Source organism: Tenrec ecaudatus, chromosome 1, assembly GCF_050624435.1.
Source record: "Tenrec ecaudatus isolate mTenEca1 chromosome 1, mTenEca1.hap1, whole genome shotgun sequence".
Lineage (NCBI taxonomy): Eukaryota > Metazoa > Chordata > Mammalia > Afrosoricida > Tenrecidae > Tenrec > Tenrec ecaudatus.
The window spans coordinates 60,232,814-60,241,193 of NC_134530.1; positions in this window are offsets into that span (position 1 = coordinate 60,232,814).

Here is an 8,380-nt window from a genome sequence, read left to right on the forward strand (position 1 = left end):
CCACCCCTCTTGTGGAGGGCCTGCCTCTTTGTCGCTGCAGGATGTCCTTCTCTAGGGACTGGTCTCTCCTGACAACATGCCCAAAGTACGTGAGACTAAGTCTCGCCATTCTTGCCTCTAAGGAACATTCTGACTGTACTTCTTCCGAGACAGACTGGTTTGTTCTGTGGACAGTCCATGGGACTTCCAATATTCTTTGCCAGCACCATGATTCAAATGCACCGATTCTTCTTCAGTCTTCCTTATTGAAAGTCCACCCTTTCCTGGTAGGAATCGTTTCCACTGAACTCTTCCCGAGGGCAAGGCTGTTCACATTGCTGGTTAATTGTCAGAAGAAACTTTGTAGATGTTTAATCCATGTAGAGACTCAAAAATGGATTTGGGGTCTTCTGCTGTTATCTTTAGCTTTCTGGTAAACCGCTTTTGAGTACAAAAGAGACCGGATCACAAATATAATTTTTTTTCACAAATATAATTTAAGGAGAAAATTTATTAAGTCTTAAAGGCAAATATAATTTAAGGAGAAAACTTATAAAGTCTTAAACAGAAGAAAGACAATACAAGACAAAGACACATCATCGGGATGAGGGAGACCATTAGCCCAAAGTCACTAGGTGTCCAAGGGCCTACAGAGAACCAACGGCATGAATAGGACATGGGAGGACCAAGGAAAGGTGGCAGAAACATGATTGGTGGCAGATCAATCCATCGCAGCAGGAATGGGACATGGTTGAGACACATACATGATGCTAGACAGTAGAGTTTACAAGATCGTCCAGAGCCCTCCAACAATGGCAGTTAAGGTCTGACACATGACTCTGAGACCCCAGTACCTCAATCTCCATCACAAACACATCCAGGAAAACCCCTGAGGGGGGCTGCCTCTCTCTGGACTGGTTAGGGAGATGTGGTGGGCAAACTGTCCATGTCCCAGCTAATGGTCAAAAACAATTCAATGAAGGCTTAATCTATTTGAGGACTCTGCAAACAGATTTTGGGTGCTCACTATTGTGGTAGTTACATAATCTCCTGTCAACTTGAGGGTGTTAAGAGTGAAGGGGTGGAGTCTAGCCTGTCACTCAGGTCACAACCTGATTGAGGTCTCCTTGTGGTCATGCCCTTCTCGTGAGGATTCTGGAAACTTCCTTTCTCCGGTCTGTTAAAGAGACACACTCAGAGAGCTGGAGGACCCGCGCCAGCACTGAGATGCTCCCACCACCACTGGATCCACAAGACTTTCCATCCACCGGCCTGTGATCTTCTTGCATTCAGTATCATTGTATCTACTGCATGAGTCTAAAGAGGAATTTATGAACTAGTATTGGACAAATGGGCTAATATTGGACTTATGGACTTGATCTGGACTAGGCTGGGATGTTTTCTTTTTTTTATTGTTATGGTAGTCTTTTTAGTTTGTTGGGTTTTTTTAATTGCACTTCCAATTTATTGTGATTTTCTTGAATTATTTTTATTATTAAAAAAATAATTTTATTGGGGGATCATACAACTCTTATCATAATCCACACATACATCCATCGTGTCAAGCACATTTGCACATTTGTTGCCATCATCATTCTCAAAACATTTGTTTTCTACTTAAGCCCTCATTTTTCCCCCTCCCTCCCCCCATCCCCTCCCTCACGAACCCTTGATAATTTATAAATTATTATTATTTTGTCATACACTGTCAGATGTCTCCTTTCACCCACTTTCCTGTTGCCCATCCCCCAGGGAGGAGGTTATATGCAGATCTTTATAATCAGTCCCCTCTTTCCACCCTACCTTCCCACCACCCTCCTGTATTGCCACTCTCACCACTGGTTCTGAAGGGATCATCTGTCCTGGATTCCCTGTGTTTCCAGTTGCTATCTGTACATCCTCTGGTCTAGTCAGATTGGTAAGGCAGAATTGGAATCATGATAGTGGGCGGAGGGAGAAAGGAAGGATTTAAAAACTAGAGGAAAGTTGTATCATCGTTGTTACACTGCACCCTGACTGACTCATCTCCTCCCTGTGATCCTTCTGCAAGGGGATGTCCAGTTGCCTACAGATGGGCTTTCAGTCCCCAATCTACACTGCCCCTAATTTACAATATTATTTTTTGTTTTTTGATGCCTGATACCTGATCCCTTCAACACTTCATGGTCACACAGGCTAGTGTGCTTCTTCCATGTGGGTTTTGTTGCTTCTGAGCTAGATGGCCACTTGTTTACCTTCAAGCCTTTAAGACCCCAGATGCTATATCTTTGATAACTGGGCACCATCAGCTTTCTTCACCACATTTACTTATGCACCCATTTGTCTTCATCAATTGTGTCAGGAAGGTGTGCATCATGGAATGCCAATTTAATAGAACAAAGTGTTCTTGCATTGAGGAAGTACTTGAGAGGAGGCCCAATGTCCATGTGCTACCTTAATTCTTAACTATGGCAATCTGTCTTGTGGAGGGTCTCTCCTTTTTCACGGACCCTCTACTCTGTCAAGTGTGCTTTCTCCAGGCTCTGGGCCCTCGTGAGAAGATATCCAAAGTACTCGAGACAAAGCCTAGCTAGCCTCCCTTCTGAAGAGTGTTCTTGCTGTACTTCTTTCAGGACAGATTTGTTGGTTCTTCTACAACCTCCAATAGTCAAGAGTACCTGCCTTGAGCACTGTGCTCTTTTAAAAGAGCACTCACTCACTGTCATTGGGTCCGTTCTGGTTCCGACTCCTGGCAAGCCTTAAGGCAGAGTCAAATGGCCCCTGTGGGTTGCTAGAGCTGTGAATCTTTTTCAGGTAAACGGAAAGCCTCCTCTTTCACCCTTGGAGGGGCTGAAGGGTTTGAACTGCTGACCTTTCAGTTAGCAGGCCAATGTGTAAGCGCCTACACTACCAGTGCTCTTTAGATGGATGCATATTGTATCAAATTGGCCACAGTTTAGCTACGAAGCTTGGGGGAGGGGAAGTAAAACAATTAGAGCCTAGAAAACCCTATGGGGTGACATTATTCTGTCCCATGAGTCGAGATCACTCCACAGTAATTGACAACCCGTTGATGTAATTTAGTTCGTTATGCCATCGCACCTCCCAAGCCCTGTGCACAAGTCCAAGAGATATACCCATCCCAAAAAGTCTTCAGGCCTCGCAGAGGGGTCTAGGGGAGGAGATGGGTCAGTCAGGGTGCAATGCAGCACCAATGAAGAATACAGCTTTCCCCCAGTTCCTAAATGCTTCCCCCCCACCCCCTATCATGATCCGAATTCTACCTTGCAAGTCTGGATAGAGCAGAGGATGTACACTGGTGCAGATAGGAGCTGGAGGCACAGGGAATCCAGGGCGGATGATACCTTCAGGACCAGGGGTGTGAGGGGCAATACTGGGAGGGTAGAGGGTGAGTGGGTTGGAAAGAGGGAACCGATTACAAGGATCTGCGTGTGACCTCCTCCCTGGGGGACGGACAACAAAAAAGGGGGTGAAGGGAGACGTTGTACAGGGCAAAATATGACAAAATAATAATTTATAAATTATCAAGGGCTCATGAGGTGGGGGAGCAGGGAGGGAGGGGATAAAAGAGGACTTTATGCAAATGGCTTAAGTGGAGAGCAAATGTTTTGAAAATGATGAGGGCAATGAAGGTACAGATGTGCTTTACACAATTGATGTACCTATGGATTGTGATAAGAGTTGTATGAGCCCCTAATAAAACGTTTAAAAAAACAAAACAAACAAACAAAAAGTCTTCAGGCATGACCACACGTCCTCAGGGAAATGCCACCCAGTCAGAGTTAAGGCAGTGTGACTCAGGTCCACTCTGTACAGCCCCAGGGGTTGGCTCGGCTGTGGCCCAGAACTGTCCTGCTGAGTATGCCGAAGGCTCCGCTCCTATCAATCGCAACCCCTCCCCTTCCCCACCAAAGCCATCTCTGTTAGCCTGTCCGGAGCCCCTTAAGAGCAGCAGCAGAGATACCAGAAACGTTCACTTCCACAGGCTTGGGAAAACGCTCCGAACTTTGCTCTTCTTGGAAGCGGCCCTCTTCCACTCCTCCCGGCTTCTGGGAATCCCGTGCTCTGGGACCAGCCAGCTCCACATCCTCGCCTGGAGGCCGGCCTTGGTAAACAAAGGCCCTCGCTGGAGGAACGTCTTTTGGTGCCAGGCAACCTCGGCTTTGAGCTTAGCAACCCTGAAGCCTTTAACAGCCTTAGTCCCCACCTCCTGCTGAGAAGAAGGAAAGAGACTCTCTGGAGAGGGGTGGGGGGGAGGAGGACGAAATGCAGATTTCAACCTCTGTACCACATTGCTCCACAGTCAGATCCCTGTGGAGGCAACAAGCCCAGGAATCGCTGAACTAAACCCGAGACGCTTAGGCCAGACTAGGAGAGATTCCAGGGAGAAAGAAGAAGCATTCTACTCCCACGAAGACCTGCTGTCCTGAGGGTGCAGGGCCTAGGGGAAGGTGTGTGTGTGTGTGGGGGACAGTGTGTGCGCCAGTAACAGGGAGCTGACATCAAGGAGTTCAAGAAGGAAAACAAGGTTTTGAAGCAGTACTGTTGGATGGGATTCCTTTGGAATGATATGATAGCTATATTAACTCCCAATAAAATGATTGAGAGAGAGAGAGAAGAGTTACAGTCGTCTTGGAAACCACTAACCACTGGGCAGTTCTATCTTACCCTACGGGGTCCCTCTGAGCCAGAACCACTGAAGGCAGTGAGTGATCTACCTGGAGGAAGATTAAGCCCCGGCCCGGCCCCTGTGAGGTCAGGGTCGTGGTGGTGCAGTGGATTACACGCTGGGCTGCTAACCACAGGCCCAGCAGTTTGAAACCACCAGCCAGGAGGCTTTCTACTCCCACATGAAAAGGTAGCCTTGTAAATCCACCCAGGGCATCAGCTCAAGGGCGGTGCGTGAGTGTGAGACTGTGAGGGAGTAGTCTCCCCTCCAGGCTGCCAAGCAACCCTTCAAAGCTGGTATGCTTCCCATGCCCACAAAATTAGTTTTAACAATTCCCACTATCTCAAGATAAAAGTGGTAAGACCAGTTGCCATTGAGCTCATTCTTATTTTTGGAGGCCCTAAATGCAAGATCCTTCCTGTAGGGGGCACTCAACAGGCTTTGCAATGGCGAGTTTCTCGGAAGTAGTTTGCCAGGCCTTTCTTCCAAGGCACCCCGTGTGGCTTCAACCTCCCAGCCTCTTGGTTAGCAGGTGAGACTCAACATTTGTATCACCCAGGGCCTTCTACTGCCCCGGAGTCATTTCAAGAACTTTCATTGATGGAGGGCTGGGCCTTTGTAAGTGCAAGTGGTGTGCATTTGACTACTGACCAGTGAGTTCTATGTTGGGCTGATAATTGCAAGGGCCGAGGTTCAAGCCCACCAGCGGCCCCTCGGGAGGAAGAGGAGGCTTTTTGCTCCTGTAAAGATTTATAGCCTCAGAAACCCACAGAGTGGGTCAACGCTGTTGTATAGGGTGACTGCGAGTTGGAATCTACTCAACAGCAATGAGTTTTGGTTTATTAGCCTAAAGGTGGCAGTTTGAAACCAGCCAATGAAAGTCCTGCTTCCACAGGGGCTCAAACTCACAGCCATCAAGTTGACATTGACACGTAGAATCTCTCTAACTCTCCTGTGAGTTTCCTAGACTATAACTTTTTTTAAAAAAAGTTTATTGGGACTTCACATATCATACAATTCAATCGTTCAACCATATCAAGAAGCATCATAAAATCTTTACTGCAATTTTAGTACATTCTCTTTTCTCCTCTACTCACTGTTATTCATGTAAAAACAATCCCCCCACCCACCCACCCACCCACAAAGGCTGTAACTCTTTATGCAAGTAGAAAGCCTTGTCTTTCTCCTGAGGAACTGGCTGGTGGTTTTGAACTGTGGACCCTACAGTAGCAGCCCAATGCCTAATCACTATGCCACCAGAGCTCCCCCATAGACACCAGATCCTAGTAATCCAGTTCTAGCTCTTAACACACAGAGTAGCCATATATTGGTACTGATATACTGGCAGTAGGTTTTTGATCTTTGTAAGTTAGGGGTGATCTCATTTTATAGGTGGGAAAACTGCATCGCAGAATCAATCACTTGTCTGAAGACTCTTAGCTAAAGAACTACCTGAGGCTGGAAGGTGAACTCAGATCTGGCTCCAAAGCCTTTTTGCTTCACGTGGTTCATTACACTACATGAGTCCATCTCTCATCCCCCAGGATCTCATCTACTTCCAAAGCCTTCCCCACTCCCAATTCTACCACCGCCTCCTAAAGGCTGTGAGGACAGACGGGGCATGTATTTCAGCATGAACTGCAAAAGCAGCAGCCTTGGGTTAGCTGCTGCGGACAGAAGAATGGGAAGGCTTTAGAGCAGTGGTTCTCCACCTCCCTCAGACCTCAACCTTTCATATAGATCCTTAGGTTGTGGTGACCCCCAACCATAACATTATTGTCATTGCTACTTTATCACTATTATTTTGCTAATGCTATGAATCGGGTGGCCCCTGTAAAAGGGCCTTTCAACCCCCAAAGGGGTCACGACCCACAGGTTGAGAACTGATGTTTTTTGTTTTAATCATTTTATTGAGGGCTCGTACAACTCCTATCACAATCCATACATACATCCATTGTCTCAAGCACATTTGTATATATGTTGCCATCATCGTTTTCAAAGCATTTCTTTCTACTGGAGCCCTTGGTATCAGCTCCTCATTATCCTCCCTCTCTTCCTCATGAACTCTTGATAAATTGACAAATTATTATTTTTTCATGCCTTACACTGTCTGATGTCTCCCCCTACCCCTTGTCTGTTGTTCTTCCCCCTGGAAGGGGGTTATAGGTAGGTCATTGTGATCTGTTTCCCCTTTCTCCCTCGACCTTCCCCTTCCCCTCCTGGTATGGCCACTCTCAGTATTGGTCCCTAGGAATTTATCTGTACTACATTCCCTGTGCTTCCAGCTCTTATCTGTACCAGTGTACATTCTCTGATCGAGTCAGATTTTTAAGGTAGAATTAAGGTCATGATAGTCGGGGGGATGAAGCCTTAAAGAACCAGAGGAAAACTGTATGTTTCATCGGTGCTCCACTGCACCCTGATTGGCCCATCTTCTCCCCATTACCCTTTTGTAAGGGATGTCCAACTGCTTACAGATTGGCTTTGAGCTTCCACTCAGCACTCCACCCCCTCATTCACATTATGATATTTTGCTCTGGGTCTTTGATGCCTGATATCTGATCCCATCGACACCTAATGATCACACAGGCTGGTGTGCTTCTTCCATGTGGGCTTTGTTGCTTCTCAGCTAGATGGCTGCTTATTTATCTTCATGCCTTTAAGACTGAAAAGTGATGGCGAGGAAGATGTAGGAGACCTGGTAGGGCTTGATCAAGGGCAATGTAACCAAGAGGAATTACTGAAACCCAAATGAAGGCTGAACATGATAGTGGGACAAGAGGAAAGTAAAAGGAAATAGAGGAAACAACTAGGAGGCAAAGGGCATTTATGGCGATCTAGATACAGGCATGTACATATGTAAATATATTTATATAAGATGATGGGGAAATAAATCTATGTATATATATTTATAGGTTTAGTATTAAGGAAGCAGATTGACAATGGGCCTCTACTCAAGTACTCCCTCAACACAAGAACACTTTGTTCTAATAATCCAGCACTCTGGGATGCTCACCTTCCCAACATGAGCTCTGAAGACAAAGCAGGTGCATAAGCAAATGTGGTGAAGAAAGCTGATGGTGCCCGGCTATCAAGAAAAAGGCTGTTTTAAAGCTGAGCATTACTGAACTTTTTCTTCCTGAGGCAAAATTAACACTTAACTTAGCTAATAATCATGGTGGGTGCTGTCGTATTGCACTGCAGGGTGTTTTCCAACATCCCTGAGCTCTGACCACTAGAGGTCAGAAGCAACACCAGCCCCTCCTCTCATCTCTGCAGCCCCTCCCACCACACACACACACACACACACGCGCACACACACACACACACACACAATAAAATGAAAAATGTCGCCAGCTCTGGCCTAATGTCCTCAGGGAGCACAAAAGTGCCCACAGTTAAAAACCACAGAATTAGACCAAAGATAAATATGCCCCTGTTTCTAAGGAGCAGATCTGAAGGGGGGCCTAAAAGGTTCCCAGGATCCCTGTTCTGAAGCAGTTTGGGGGAGATAGATCAGAGGCCTCTAGACCTCTGCTTCTGATGAAAGGGTCGGGGAGGGGCTGCCCCAATTCTGATTAAACTCTAGTCTGGATCCGGGCACTGATCCGAGCCTCAGAATGCTTCTTCAGGTGATGTTCTGAGACCGGTGCCACTGAGTTGGTTTCCACCCGGGGCACCCTATGCCCAACTGAAGGAAACCCTGCCCGGGCCTGTGACATGCTCACGATC